The following is a 14,382-nucleotide window of genomic DNA, read 5'->3' on the forward strand; positions in this document are numbered from 1 at the left end:
AAACTAAATCACTGAAATAATGTGGTGACACGTCATCTTATAACTGTTATGTAGAGGTGGCTCTGTTGAGACATTTTTGCTCGCCTTTTCTATTTAAAACCCCCCCCCAAAAAAAAAAAAAATCAGTAATCCCAAGTTATGTAGAGGTGGCCCTGTTGAGACATTTTTGCTCGCTTTTTCTATTTAAAAAACCCAAAACAAAAAATCAGTAATCCCAAGATGGCCGCTTGTCCGCCAGTGTGTTCGGCGACGCTCCTACCATTTTGTTTTTTTTTTTTACTTTTCGCAATGCTTGTTACCTCCCTAACAGCGTCTCGGATGGTTTATGATCGCCGATCGTTGTTATTGATTCAACAACACGTCGGAGATTCGGCCGCGTTTTGGCAAGGCGGTGGTGAAAAGACACCACCTCCGTTCTTGGCTAACCTGCCGGCTAATCTCTTCCGCGTTCGCTCGCCCCCTTCACAGAAGCGCCGCCGCCGCGGCAAACGTAGCGGTCAGCTCGTGAAGCTAAAACGGGATCTGAGACACACTTCGATCGCTCCGGCGTGGTGTGCCCTCGACCCCGTCGCCTCGTGCTTGCTAACAGTCGGTGGCTCTCCCGCCGCGCCACGGCATTTCTACCCTCCACGCCTTTCTCGGGGGGAATCCAGCGAAAGCTTTTGAGGGAATTCCCCCGGGCTCGGCGATCGGAAGAGGCAATCCCTCCCGTTGCTACTCCCACAAGGATCGCGGTGTTAAACGCCCGGTCGCTGACCAACAAGACCCATATTCTGAGGGAGTATTTCCTTTCCGATGACTTGGATTTCCTGTGTCTGACGGAGACTTGGGCAGGTACTGGTGAGCACAACGCTTTGCTTGAATTGTTGCCACCCGACTGTGGTTTCCTCGATACCCCGAGGACATCAGGCCGTGGTGGAGGAACGGTGAGCATCTTTAAGAACAATTTCAAATGCAAACGGTGCACATTCACCACATCGGCCACCAGCTTTGAAGCAACCTTCTTTGAAGTCGGTCGTGCTTTCCCGGTGCTCCGTGCTGTCATTTACCGTCCTCCTAAATACAACAAAGACTTTTTAAGCGACTTTTCAAACTTTCTTGCGGAAATCAGGCTGAGATATGATCATATCCTCCTAATGGGGGATTTTAATATCCATGTGTGCTGTCCGGAAAAAACGCTAGCAAAGGACTTCTTAAGACTTATCGACTAATTTCGTGCAGTATGTGACCAGCCCGACACATGAACAAGGTCATATTTTAGACCTTGTCCTTGCTTATGGTCTACCGGTGTCAAATCTGGAAGTCCTTGAAAATGGGATTTCTGATCACATGGCAGTTTTATTTGACGTAGTCTTATCGCATGCTGCTGTGAAATCTGCCGCTCCTAGTTGTAAACGCCGAATTTTTAACCCTCGCACTGCTAGTCGTTTCTCTGATGCCTTTAATAACCTTTGCGTGCCCTCGTCTAACACAGAGGAACTCACCTCTTGGTTCGACTCATCATGCCGTGCCATCGTGGATTTGGTGGCTCTTTCAAAAACTGTGCTCCCAAAAGCTAAACCCGAGCCATGGTTTAACGACATTACCCGCGCAGCTAGGCAGGGGTGTCGCAAAGCCGAACGCAAGTGGAAAAATGACAAATTGCATGTCTCTTATCAAATTTGGAAAGACGGCTGGCGTAACTACCAGCTCACAGTAAAAGAGGCCAAAAGAGAATATCTGTCGGACCTGATTCAAGCTAACCGTCACAACCCACGCACACTATTTAAAACGATAGATTCTGTAGTCAAACCCCCTCTGCCTACTTGGTTTTCAAATATAGAGGTCTTTATAAGGTGGATATAGTAGAATAGAAGCTACAATTGTGGCTAATGTTGCGTTATGCATCCCCTAGATGGAGCTACACTAAAGGGAATACAATAAAATACAGCTTTATTTATATTGCACTTTCACAACTGCTGCGCCTGTTTAAGATACTACGTAAAAGAAATCTGAATATTGATCCATATATAAGGCGCATCGGATTTTAAGGCGTACTGTCGGCTTTTGAGAAAATTGAATACTTTTAGGTGCGCCTTATAATGCGGAAAATACGGTAATCTCCATAAAACAAATATTCCTACACTGTATTTTTCTCGTAAACAATATTGTAATAAAATATCTAAATTGTTTCGGCCTCTGTTCATCTGTAGCCATGCCGGCGGTTGACGTGCAGTTACTTCGTATTCGCTCTTCAGCCCTTCATTAAAAACTAAACACCCGAAGCCGCTGGCAATGAACCAGGTGGGCGTTGGAGCAGTGAGAGTCCTTGGTCTGACTCATGCTACTTTTGTGCGGCTGAATACTACTCGCGAATGCGTTTAGCCCCCCCAAAATCCCCCGCTGCGGTTTATGGATTCCTGGAATCGATTTTCTGATTTTAAAAGCTAATGATCTGGATAGAAACGGGAGAGAAAACAGTTGCCCTTATTGAGTGTATAGCTTGTCCTCCGTGGCCGACATGAATAAGTGAGTTTGCTATGTGTAATTGAAAGCTGTGCGAATTCGTGAACCAACGGCTGAAAAACGAAGATCGGGATCCCATTGGCGGCTTGACGGATGCTCGCGAGGACCGACTTGATGCTCCCTCAGATTAACTGATAAGAAAGATCTCTCTTGATTTTGATCCTTGTCCGACGCAATAGGTGGCCCACGTCGCTTGAAGCCGACGAGGCTCTGTTGTTCCAAGCAAGTTGCTGATTTATTTGGAAGATTACAGAAAGGAATAACTTTATTGATTTGAAAATGGATGGAAAACACATTCAAATCTGAATCGATGCCCCGCCGTACTAACAACTCCCACACTTTATAATTGGAGTCTTAAAGTGAAAAAGTTTAGACGGTGGTCTTTTTAAATGTTTTATTTATTTGTCCCCCTCTGTGCTCATCATCGCCCCAGTTAGGTTTCTGTTGTTTGGCCACGGATTCAGGGACGTTGCTTACGGCCACCGTTTGCTTACAGTGGTACATTCCGCTCGAATGCGTGCTGTAATGAAAGCGCAAAAAAAGTCGGGTGGGGTCGTCACCCATGAGAATATTGAGGATGGAATTTTTGCACACCCGCTCTCCATGTTTGACGAGAGCAATTGTGCTCTGTTTTAATCAGTTCAGCTTTTCAGCCGCCTCCTCCCACTTTGCTCCTCAAGCAAGGCGGCGGGGGGGAGTTGATCAACCGAGCCAATTCAGAAGTGACAACATAAAATATTATAATTAAAAATATTTTATTTGCTGAGATGCAAAATTATATTTGGAATACAAAATTAATATTTCAATTTGTGCTGTTTTGAATGATGGCTGTGAACAAAAAGCATTTTTATTGTTGAGATGAATTCACCTTAAAATGAAAAAGAAAATTCATTTAAATCAGTCATTTGTAATTCTTTTTTATAAAATAATAAACACATTTGGATGTACAGTATTAATACTACTACTAATAACAATAATCTAATCATAATATATTAACATTTGATTTTTTTTAATTGACCCTGGGAGTAGACTTATATTTATTTAAAATAAAATAAATAAATGTCAAGCTGGATAGCCTTTACAATGATTTCTTGGAAAATACTTCATTGATCACCATTTAATTATAATAATACAAAGGCAATTATTTACAATTTTAACAGACCTTTTTTTTTTTTTAATACCTTATCAAACTCGCAGAAGTCCTTCAAAATGTTCCCATTTTTTCACGTTTCGTCCATCTCAGCGCGCCGCAGCAACCCGGTTGAGGTCAGCTCCTTGGCTCTGACCCGAGTTTAGCATTGAAATTGGGCCCTACATTTGCTTGGGCTGTGTACTTGATTTAAATCGTGGGGCATTAATGAAGATCCTTCCAGGGTGAGGAAAGTGTGTGGGGGGGGGGGGGGCGTGGGAGTGGGTGAGGGGGCAGGTAATGTACTGCGGCGGAACAAGATGGAGCGCCCGTGTTATTATAGACTTAATCTTCTCTCTTGGCAGGCCGGGCCAGTGTAGTCATTGATCGGCAGGGCGTGGCTGTGGAGGAATGGTCTCCGAAGCCGGAAGTTGTCATCGTTAACAAAAATGGACATGGACATAAGACTTAAAACCCTCCGTGGTGCATGTAACAAATTAGATTGGTGTTTAAATTAGATTGCTTCCTCTTAATTTGGACCCGGGGTGAATGATATTTAAAATTGAATTATTATTATTTTTTATAGCATTCCAGCCTTTAGCCATCTCATCTCCTAAGTCCCTCGGCGGGTAGGATCTCATTGGTGGGTTCTGCTGAGGACGTCTGGCCGCCTCCGCTTAATGCAGGGGTGTCAAACTCATTTTTGTCACGGGCCACTTTGGAGTTACGACATTGAACCCGGATAAATGTTTCGTTGTCTCTTCGCATAACTTGTTTACAACCAATTGATGGATTACGAGTTTTGAAATCACTCAACGTTTTGTTAAATTAGGTGTCAAGTTTATTTATTTTTTTTGGTCTTTTGGTCAATGGTCTTCTTTTGGTGATGTTTCTCTTCAACTCCGACCTGGCTGAGAGTTTCGGCTGCCACTTCAGCCTTCATCAGAGCTGTCACTGCTTCCTTGTGATGTGTCTTAACCCATTTAATCCCATTTTTCTCCCAGACATTTAAAAGTCAGATGTCATTGGTAGCCCTTTTAAGTAATCGGTAATACCATTTTTTAGAACCCTTTAAATTAAATCGTTGTTGTCCTTCACAAACGTGACCGGTGGGGTTAAAAACAGCTATTTGTTTGTTGAATGTTCCATTATTGTTGAAGTGAGTCTAAAGAGGGTCACAAAATTATTGCAAAATCGTAATGTCATTTATTATACATGACAATTTGGCATTTCAGGACAGATTTAAGCAAGCATCATATAAGTTGACACACAAGATTTTCTTTCGCGGGCCACATAAAATGATGTGGCGGTCCGGATCTGGCCCCCGCACCTTGACTTTGACACCTGTGGCTTAATGTTTAGCGGCGCTCAGTGAGTTAGCATTTAGCCCCTTGCCAGCGAGCGTATGTGTGTGTTTGTGTGTGTGTGTGTGTGTTTCATCATCTTACCAGTGAGTGTGCATTCAATACTTTCCATTTTGCGCCCCCCCCCCCCCCCACCCCCACACACAAGGGCACAGACAACCAATATGCATGGGTACGCTCATCTCTTTTGCTAGCCAGGTGAGGAAAAGGTACAAAAACGTTATTACTTATGCCAGGGAAATCTGAGCAGAATTTTAAAAAAAACGCTTCATCCTTCCTTGCAGCGGACTAATTCATCTTAAACAGTCACCTGGAGGCCTCGCTTCTTTTAAATTGTACCCCCGGACTGTGTGTGTGTGTGTGTGTGTGTGTGAGAGAATCACTTTTGTGTGCGTTTTTTATTCCTTGAGAGGTAGAAAAATTGTACATGTACTAAAATGCTGTCTATCATTTTTATTGGAGAAGGCGGCCTCTCGAAAGGCTGCGGGCGCTCGCAAACAACAAGCCTCACAGCGATATTGATCACGCGAGTGAGCGAGAAACACCGGAAGAGAATCTGAGCTCCTCTCAATAATTTGACGTCGGGGAGAAGGGGACGTTGCAGAGCTCCATTTCGGAATCCTTTGATATGGGATGAAACCGGAGCAAATCGCGCGCGACTTTGAAGTGTGCACGCTCGACCGGCGCCACGCTGCGATGTGGAACACTTCCAGCCCAAATCACCGCGCTCGGCGGCGGCGGCGGCGATGTCGCTCCGCGTTAACGTCTCGCGTCAGCGCGTTTGAGAATGTTTTGGAGAATCAATAGAGATGTCTTTTCGCATCAGGCGCCGCATCGTACGCCTAAATTTCATCCGTCGCCGCATGCCGCGCTGACGCTTCGGTGGCCTTGCTGAATGTCGGGGGGGCCCGGGGAGAGGTGACATGTGGGTCAGCGCCGCTGAATCACAGCCCGCGGCGGGAGGGTGGCGGGAAGTAAAAAAAAAAGAAAAAGGCGTCTGAACAGCGGGCGCAAATACACACGCACGACTTCCATCACGCTTTTATCGTTCCACTCCCACAAGGATGTTTTCCGTGACCGGACACACACACACTCACACACAAAAATTTAGTGAGCCGAATTGTGTTTAAAAATGTGCCACCTCAACAGTAAACAAACCAACAACAAACACCGTATAACTCCAGGCCCGGGGGCCAGATGTGGCCCGCCGCATCATTTTAAGTGGCCTGTGAAAGCAAATCAAAGATGACAACTTCCAAGATATTTGCTAAAATGCGCACAAAAATTTCAAATGTTAATTTGTAATAAATCAGTGACGTATTTTCTTGCATTAAACATTAATAACATTTTAATAACAATAATAAAACGTTATTCTTGATTTAGCGCATCGACCTCACCGTGCAGAGGTACCGGGTTCAATTCCAGCTCCGGCCTCCCTGTGTGGAGTTTGCATGTTCCCTGCGTTCCTGCGTGGGTTTTCTCCGGATACTCCGGTTTCCTCCCACATTCCAAAAACATGCACGGCAGGCTGATTGAACGCTCTAAATTGTCCCTGGGTGTGAGTGTGGGCGTGGATGGTTTGTTCGTCTGTGTGTGCCCTGCGATTGGCTGGCAACCGGTTCAGGGTGTCCCCCTCCTACTGCCCGAAGACAGCTGGGATAGGCTCCAGCACCCCCCCCCCCCCCCCCCCCCGCGACCCTTGTGAGGATAAGCGGATTGGAAAATGGATGGATGGATATTTTTGATTTCTTTATATAGTTTCAGTCATCATGGCCCTCCAAGGGAAACGGGAACTAAAATGTGGCCCACGACAAAAATGAGTTTGACACCTCTGCTTTATACCGTATTTCAGCCTCCGTTTCTCTCATTGACACCGGCTGCATTGTCCACTTCAGAATAATAATAATTGGCTGCTTTGTTAAATATTTAACTGCTGAGCCCATTCGAAGTCTGTTGCAAATGAAAACAGCAGCACATAAACAGTGTCGAGTCTATCGATACGACGCAACCAATGTTGACCGTGAGATCCGATTCCTTCAAGTCGTGCCCATCTCTCTGAAAGATACCAATTTGTCACTTGGTGCGTCACTTCGGAAAAATTAAAGGCCAAACTCCAACAGATGCCCCCTTTTCAATTGATGCGGTGGTCCTATTAGTCACCCGGTGCCGCGTTCACCTAAAAATAAATACCTGCCTCCACTTAACGGACTAAACTGTTCAACTTTTGATGGCGCCGGCGCTTTAAGGTGTCGACAGTCTGTCAGCGGCAAACGAGGCCAATCTGCCAGTAGATCCTCAAATACGAGTTTACGCTTGATCTTTCAGAAGCGTACGATCCTTAAACTTGGTGAGCTGCCATTGCGCGGTTACCGTTTTGCTTGAGAGCGTACGCTTTCAAAGTGTCCCAAGTGGATTGTTTTTGCACAAGTCAAACGCAGTGTTTTGTCTGGCGCTGCGGTTATTTTGTTCGCAGGTGCACAGCTACGGTCGGGTAAATCATTATTTGAATCCACGTTTGCTCACTTACCAAGAAATCCACTGACAATTTTTTTTTTTAGGGTTGCTCATTGATTATTGTACAAGACAGAGTATGCGTCAAAAAACACACAATATACAGTTCCCTTGCAATATCGGGGTTTAGGAATCACGTTTATATATATTGTTTTTTGGGGTTGTTACGGTATACTTATCGTTAGGGGTGTTATAAAAAAAATGAATTGAATCATCAAATCATTTACTTTAACCCTTTGAGGGATGGCGGTCACTGGAGCGGACAGCTTATCATGTTTTCCGGTGACAGGGTGCATAAAGGGTTAAGAGGAAGGAAAAAAACAATTGAAACACTTGTGCACTTGCGTGTATACAAGTTCAAGGCTGAATCGAGTGAACTAAGTTGAGGTTGAGCTAAGTGAATTAATTACATGTATTACATGCATTTATTGTGGAGCGCTGTCCCAGCTGTACGGTCGTGACAGTCAGTGTCGGGGCTGGGCCGCCTGCGTCTTGGCAGATAAACCGAGGATTTGGCACAGGGCAGAGATGTAGGCTACGTTCGCAGGTCCGCGGGAGGTCCTTGCGTATCTCCCGCCAATACCGTCTTTTATTTTGTTCACGTTTGTGCGGGACAGACACATGGGACAATATGGAAAATACGGAACAAACCGCGTCCCGTATTGGTTCCAACGTAATATTTAATTCCCAATTAAAGGACGATTCCGTATTTTACGGGATGGGCGGCAACCTTAGCGTGCGGTAAACGGAATGTCTTGGAATGTGTTAAAAATGTGTTTACATCGGGTGGGAGGATCAAAATATAATACAATCCGGTACATTGCAGCTTTATTTCACACTTTCACATCAGCTGGAGATGTAACAAATTGGTTTTCAGAAGAGTGAAAATGTATTTCCAACTACAAGCACACGTTTTGCCCTTCAACGTGGAGCTGGAGAAATGATTAAAAAACATCAATAAATGATTTTTAGATGGTCTTTACTGAGGATTTTCAAGCAGTCGCTCCTCTTCTTGCAAGATGAAAAACAACTCTTGGTGTTTTCCAGCCTTTCTCACGGTAACAAAGGAAACCTCCAGTGCTGTCCGTTTGGAACTATACAAGAATGCCGCATGAATCGACAGATATTGGCTTTAACCCAGTCGTCATAAATCTCCTCTTGTGCCGGTTTATGTCCACCTTATGAAGCCCTCAGCAGCATCTCACGGGCAGAATAAAATATTTCAGACGACACTGTTAGAAGTCAGTCAGGGTGGGATGTCATATACTGTAAAAATAATACACATGGGAGCTTAGCGGGAACGTAAAGAGAAAGCCCCGTGACCCAGCCACGACCGGGCCGGCAACCCAAGAATTTTTTTTCCCCATTTTCCATTCACGCGAAAGGCCTCATGAATAAAATACACAAGCGGGAGGAACCACAAGAAATCCGATTTGGCCTTCAATATGTGAACTTATCCGGCTTGTTAAATTTACCGGATCGACTCCACAGCCTTGCCTGTTTGAGAGATTCAAAAGTTCCCAATAACATTAAGATGCATACAGCAACGATAATCCGGACGAAATTGAGATTGTTTTGCTTCTCACGGTTTCGTCTCGGTACCACAACAAATAAATGCTGTAATTTAAAAAAAAAAAAAAAGAAATAATTTCACAAGTAGTTTTAGACTCAGTAAGGTGATTTATATTGGCCTGTGCATCAGTTAATACCAAATGGCCAGCAACAGAAAGCAGCATCGTTGTCATGTTAATTTAGCAAAGTGATGAAGCCGTCACACTCCTACGTGTCAGCCCCTTTCTGCCAAGTGCGCTCGAGAGCACTTGCACGCTCTTTGATTGCCTCTCTGTTATGGATTTGATCATTGGAGTGGGTGGTTCTTGTTGTTACGGTGATGAATGTGTTCACGCTGCGTGAGGAAGTTGTGTTGGAAATGACATTATTATTATTGAGGCAGCCGGTCATGCTTGTTCGGCGCTTTCGCTTTAGGCCTGTGAAAACAATCGGGAACATGTAACTATTCGGGTTAGCTTAGCTGGCTAAGCTTGCTAGCACCACGGATAGCCTTTTATACAAATAAACTTAATATACCGTATTTTCCGCACTATAAGGCACTTCGGAGTGTAGGGCGCACATTCAATAAAGAGTGTAACCCTTTTCAGATCCTGGATAGGGCACACCACATTATAAGGCGCATAGAATAGTATTCACTTGATGGAGCTGCGCTAAAGGGAATACGGTACAATACAATACAGTTTTATTTATATCGAGCGCCGGCTGCGGTTGCGTTATGTATGCACAAGATGGAGCGATGCTAAAGGGAATACAACACAATACAACTTTATTTATATCGAGCCTTCACAACCGCTGCAGCTGTAACAAAGCGCTTTACAGAATGTTTAAAATACCACGTCCAAGAAATCAGAATATTGATACACATATAAGGCACATCGGATTACAAGGCGCACTGTCGGCTTTCGAGAAAATCGGATGCTTTTAGGTGCGCCTTATAGTGCGGAAAATATGGGACTACTGTTAAATGGCGTCATTGCTGTGCCTTAGCTCTGTACGCGGCAGTATTTTTAGAGTCTGGCATCCCCAAACCGTGCAATCTTAAACAACCAGAGGACAGAAAATATCAGACAAATATGTAAAATGACATATTATATCGATTTATTATTTTTTTGTAAAACATATTTGGTATGGAGTAATCGAAAAGTAATAAAACGTATTAAAGTTACGTTCCTTTTTAAAATGGTGGTACTTGGATTACATTACCCAAATACATTTTATAACATGTAACTATCTATATCGGAATACATTTTTAACGCATCCCTGTTTTTGGCGAGTCCTGTTTTTCGCAGTTACTAAGGACAACGAACACAACTGAGGCACCCCCCGTCACCAAAAAAATAAAAAATAAATCCTTTCCGCTTCTTCATAAATGAGATCTTTAAAAGACCGCGGGCAAAACTTGGCTCTAATAAAAGCTGACATGTTGATCATATCCTGGAATATTAGCACTGATAAAAAGTGAAAAGCTGAGATCCACAAGTTGGCTGACTGATATTCACGGTTGATATTTCCAATCCACTTTGCATCGTGGAAGATGAATGGACCTCCGCATATGAATCATTCAACGCATCCATTTTGGCGGAAAATCCTCATTTCCATTCCCCCAAAAAACATCCGTGAGCGTCAAGCTGATGACCGAGATGTATGAGATGCAATCACCGTAATAATACTAAGAAGCAGACGCATCGCTTATATGAGCATATCCTCCCCGAAACAAAATATACCGACTAATCAAGTCCTGTTTAGTGTTATGGCGGCTTTTTGCGTCGTCGTTTATTTGACTTTTTTTTGCATATCCATAAATTCCCGGTCGCAGTCGCATCCTTTTTTTCCACATCGTGCCCCACCCTCTTCATCGAAATGACTCTTTCATAGCACGGAAACACAATTAGTTTAAGTACTTGCAAGCGTTGGATATCGGTGACAAGCCTATTTGTTACAGACGCTTTTAATAGTGCATTAAAAGATTTGCCTGGCAGAACACTAATCAAAAATGTATACTCCCCTGCACGGGCCTTTATGGAAGTAAATTGTCATGGCGTTTGTACAATTTGCCTGAGGGGATCTGGGGACAATATATCACCGAATGTGCCTCTGGTGTTACAGTAGCTCTCCTACGGTGGCCATATTGGCTGTCGAGTGGCGATAAAAAAATATGCCGTCTCTGCCGCCACGCTTGTCATAGTTGCCGCAGATCACAATGTCAATGTGGACCCTGCCTGCCCCGATCCCTCGGCGGCCGGCTGCCATTTATACTGGGAAATTCAATTTAGGAAGTATATTCGTTCTTGATTATAAGCGGCGAAACCTTCCATTATTTTTTTTATTTTTTTAAGGTCAGTTTCCTTTTTTTTTTTAAACAATTAGGCCACTGACGATTTTTGAAATTCTCAACATTTAATGCAACTGCATTGTACTTCAAAGTTAAACACAACTGAAATGAACCTAACAAATATACACTTTTTAAAAAATATACACTTTTTAGAAAAAAGTAACATTATGCAGCGATGTGCTTTCCTTCAGTGATTCTTTCACGCGCCACAAGAGCGAGCCCATGTGCCAAAAGTGGTACTCTACTACTTCACTTTTTACACTAAGTAGCATCTCGACACTACTCCTCGCCATGTCTCGGTTCACGTTTTATGCTACATCGTTGAATTTGTAAGTCGCACCAGGTCAATTTTAGAGAGCAAATTTATCGTCATATAAGTGGGATTTTATTGGGGAGGGCAGTGACCATTTTTATACACGGACTGTTACTGCTAGTCGCAAAAAGCATGAGGCAGGATGAATGAGAACATTCAAGACCGTGAATGTCCACAATGTGGGATCATATTACACTTTAAAAAAAAAAAAGATCAAATGTAATGTGTCTCACTGCAAAGCAGAACTGACTTACACAGAGTCACGTCTACGGCAAAGTAAACATGGTGAGCCGATTTAACCCATTCGGGGAGATGGGTTACTACAGTGGAAGGGTTATCGTGTTATCAGGTTACAGGGTGCATGAAAGGGTTAATATAGGCTACAACCACTGCTGAGAGCATTTTGCATGCACTCCCCTGGTGGTCAAGGTTAGACACATCCACAGGTGCTCTTTAAATGACTTGAATGAAGAAACATAACAAAATACAATGGTACCTCTACTTACGAAATTAATTGGTTCTGGAAGAAATTGCTTCACTTGAAAATGTTGGACATAGAGACGCATTTTCCATGTCAATGCCCTAATTCGTTCCAAGCCCCCCGCCCCCCCCCCCCCCAAAATTCAGACATAAATGTTTCCTAAAGCATAAAAAATCATCAAAATATGTAACAAACACATGTTACAATTAGATTATTGCACAATATTTGAGAGTTGTGCATAGTTTCAAAAACAAAGAATAAAGAATAAAAATGATGCTCATTTAACCTTGAACTGCGTCCTCTCCTGGTTTTTTGCCCTCTTTAGTCCATGTTCTCTCTCACAAGTGTTTTTTGTCTGGCGTTTTGTTACAAACTGAACCAAGGATGTTTGCTTTTGTCGGCTTTTAACAATCCTTGGAAAATGTCCAAGGCAAACATCAGCATAGTGAGCGATCGATCGCCCAAGCGGTGAACACTTTTTCTGGGTGATTCACATTTACGTAAAACTATCCAAACGCCTCATGACCCGAGGGCCGAATGACGAGGACGCTGCCTAGACACATATCTCTCGATCGACACATACGGTCGAAGGCCCTCCTAGCCAATGGGAGGCCAGCATGATGCTTGGGAAGTCGCTAGTAGTCGTATATTGCGTTCAGGAAACTCGAAGCCACGAGGAGCAGCCCGCACTGTATTTTTACCTTTCGTAACAAGAGGCAATATTTGTTCATGAACAAATATATGTTCATGAACATATTTGTTCATCTGTTGAGATGTTTCGTAACTTGAAATTTTCGGATGAAGAGACGTTCGTGGGGACTATGCCACATTTAATCAATTGCTCATTCATTTCTTATTGCTTTTGTTTTTGGGGGGGGGGGGTTGTCACATGATACAGTTTGTGTGTTTTATTTCATGAGTCATCCCAATAATGGCTGTACAATAACGCAGAACGTGTATAATTGCGACTGTACCGTTTGCACACTACACCCACGCGTACAAATGGGAGCCATAGCGGAGAAGCAGAGCATTTCTCCCCCCCATTTCCTCAATAATGCACCAAGCACGCCGCAATGCACAAACGTTGCTGTAATGTTGTTTCGAAATGATTCCAAGGCCCATTGTTGAAAGTGCAACGTCGTTTTAAATTATGAATTTAAACGGGGATGCAAACACGGCAAAGAACCTCAGTGAAGCGCAGTGGTAATGTAAGCCGTTCGCGACGACACATACGTCTTTATTTTTGTCTTTTTTTTTTAAAGCTTTTAAAACGGGAAATAATGGAGGCAGGCGAAACAAGTAGGCTCGTGTACTCGCACCCCTCTAATTGCCTCCCCCCCTCTGGTTGTTGTCCTTTAAATATTCATATGAAAACGCAAGAGTTGGGCTGAGTCATTAGCATCTCGCCCTTTGAATTCAGCCCTCTTTTATTCGCCGGTGGTAATGAGCGGCCGTTGACTCGCTACACCGCTAATCTATCACCCCGTTGCAGAATGGGAAAAGGGAAAAGATTGCGGGCATGGAGTCAATATTTCTTGTCTGGCGCTTTTAAAGCCCCGTTTTCAGAATGGATGTTTTGCACTTAAGCAAAATGAATCCAGTCATTCGTCATTAAGCGTGCCGTTGACAGACAGAAAGCGCTCGGGCTACATATGACGTACGCCTTGCCGGTGATGTCACCTCCGCGCTTTTCCCAGTGCAATCCCTTATTCCAGTGTTATTGTTGGGCCGCTGTAACGGCAGCTAATGGGGCTTTAATAGCGAGCGGTGCGGTATCATCAATCTAATGGGACGGGATCACTAATGAACAATACCGAATATCACATTGTTTTGTTTTTTTACGGTAACGTCACGAGAAGCGCTAGGGACCTTAAAAGTCATCGGTTTCTTATTTGTTAGCTCTGACCGAGAGCAAATTGGTTTGGCACGGCGATAGTTTTGGTTGGAGTGGCTGGCGAAAGGAACTCACGCTCTGCACTGAAGTTGAAGAACAGGTACTTGTCTAAAGGGGTGTGTACACTTTTAAAAGGAGCAAATTGATATTTTTATTTTATTTTACGGTTATGGATATTTTGCCATAGATTTAGAAAAGCTCGTGACGCTCAAGCTAACAGGTTAGCGAGAGGCTGTGACAGTGCAGGGCAAATGATTGACACCTGTTAGTTATCCATCCTG

At 43.7% G+C, this 14,382-nt stretch overlaps 1 protein-coding gene across 1 annotated transcript in view; it reads left to right on the forward strand.

Moving 5' to 3' along the window:
• The first annotated feature begins 780 nt into the window (after window positions 1-780).
• Window positions 781-14,382, forward strand: part of gyg1b (glycogenin 1b) — a 111,372-nt gene continuing 97,770 nt past the window's right edge. The window contains exon 1 of the mRNA XM_086102454.1: window positions 781-926. The gene's annotated coding sequence lies outside the window, so the exon portion shown is untranslated. The remainder of the gene's footprint in view (window positions 927-14,382) is intronic.

The sequence above is a fragment of the Hippocampus guttulatus genome, chromosome 21 (genome assembly GCF_054856545.1).
Source record: "Hippocampus guttulatus isolate MCC_2025c chromosome 21, RoL_Hgut_1.0, whole genome shotgun sequence".
NCBI lineage: Eukaryota > Metazoa > Chordata > Actinopteri > Syngnathiformes > Syngnathidae > Hippocampus > Hippocampus guttulatus.